Source organism: Etheostoma cragini, unplaced genomic scaffold (assembly GCF_013103735.1).
Source record: "Etheostoma cragini isolate CJK2018 unplaced genomic scaffold, CSU_Ecrag_1.0 ScbMSFa_3715, whole genome shotgun sequence".
Taxonomy (NCBI): Eukaryota; Metazoa; Chordata; class Actinopteri; order Perciformes; family Percidae; genus Etheostoma; species Etheostoma cragini.
The window spans coordinates 1-1,794 of NW_023268012.1; the positions used below are offsets into that span (position 1 = coordinate 1).

The window sequence follows — 1,794 nt, forward strand, 5'->3', positions numbered from 1 at the left end:
AAATAATCACTACTTTTAGCGTGTATAGAGCAGCATATCTCCACCAGACTCCATGTAAATAATCACTACTTTTAGTGGTGATAATCTACTGTTTCAGAACCAGTTTACCTTCGATGATGTGTTTCCGTGACAACCCTCGCTCTGTCTCCGCCCTGCAGACAGACACATTTTATACAACACACATTGGTAACAACATAGGGGGGAAATGTCTTTATTTATCAAAAATATATAAAATATGAACTTACTGTCCACCCCAGTAGATCTTCGTTGTCACAACATAACTGGACCGCCTGAGACACAGAGACACAGACAGAGAAACTGCTGAGTCATGGTGCTGCTAACTACTGACAGAGAGAAACTGCTGAGTCATGGTGCTGCTAACTACTGACAGAGAGAAACTGCTGAGTCATGGTGCTGCAAACTACTGACAGAGAGAAACTGCTGAGTCATGGTGCTGCTAACTACTGACAGAGAGAAACTGCTGAGTCATGGTACTACTTACTACTGACAGAGAGAAACGGCTGAGTGATGGTGCTGCTAACTACTGACAGAGAGAAACTGCTGAGTCATGGTACTACTTACTACTGACAGAGAGAAACTACTGAGCCATGTTACTGTTAACTACAAACTACTGACAGAGAGAAACTGCTGAGTCATGGTGCTGCAAACTACTGACAGAGAGAAACTACTGAGTCATGGTGCTGCTAACTACTGACAGGGAGAAACGGCTGAGTCATGGTGCTGCTAACTACTGACAGAGAGAAACTACTGAGTCATGGTGCTGCTAACTACTGACAGAGAGAAACTACTGAGTCATGGTGCTGCTAACTACTGACAGGGAGAAACTGCTGAGTCATGGGGCTGCTTACTACTGACAGAGAGAAACGGCTGAGTCATGGTGCTGCTAACTACTGACAGGAGAAAACGGCTGAGTCATGTTACTGCTAACTACTGACAGGGAGAAACTGCTGAGTCATGGTGCTGCTAACTACTGACAGAGAGAAACTGCTGAGTCATGGTGCTGCTAACTACTGACAGAGAGAAACTGCTGAGTCATGTTACCTCCATCCTTTCTTCTTCAGGATGTTTCCCAGAGTCGTCTCCGCCCTGAGAGATACAGAGAGACACAACCTTTCAAAATAAAACACTGAAAGACACACAGACACAACCCTTCAAAATAAAACCCTGAAAGACACAGAGACAAAACCTTTCAAAATAAAACACTGAGAGACAAACAGACACAACCCTTCAAAATAAAACACAAAACGTTTAAAATAAAACACCCTGAGCGACACACAAAGACACATCCCTTCAAAATAAAACAAACCCTTCAAAATAAAATACAAAACCTTCAAAATAAAAAAACCGGAGAGTCACACAGGGACACCGCCCTTCAAAATAAAACACCCTGAGAGACACAGAGACACAACCCTTCAAAATAAAACACAAAACCTCCTAAATAAAAACACCCTGAGACAGAGACAGACATGTTAGATCCTCTGAAGAGACACAATCCTTCACAATAAATCACCATAACAACCATGGATTTTTAAATGGATCTCAGAGGTTTTTCCTTCTGCTGAAGTTGGACTTTTATTGTGAAAGACATCAATCTGATAGAAGCTAACATGCTGACCATAGTAGTCTCTCTGTGTGTGTATATCTGTGTGTGTGTGTGTGTGTGTGTGTGTGTATCTGTGTGAGTGTGTCTGTATATCTGTGTGAGTGTGTGTGTGTGTGTCTGTATGTCTGTGTGAGTGTGTGTGTATATCTGTCTGTGTGTGTGTGTGTGTG

At 42.5% G+C, this 1,794-nt stretch overlaps 1 long non-coding RNA gene across 1 annotated transcript; it reads right to left on the minus strand.

Annotated features, from left to right (window-relative positions):
* Window positions 1-106: 106 nt before the first annotated feature.
* On the minus strand, window positions 107-1,128 carry LOC117940909. Its single transcript, XR_004655837.1, has 3 exons — window positions 1,063-1,128; window positions 246-290; window positions 107-152 (listed from the first exon to the last, which is right to left on the minus strand). It is a non-coding gene; the product is annotated as an uncharacterized LOC117940909 (long non-coding RNA).
* Between the last annotated feature and the right edge of the window lie 666 nt (window positions 1,129-1,794).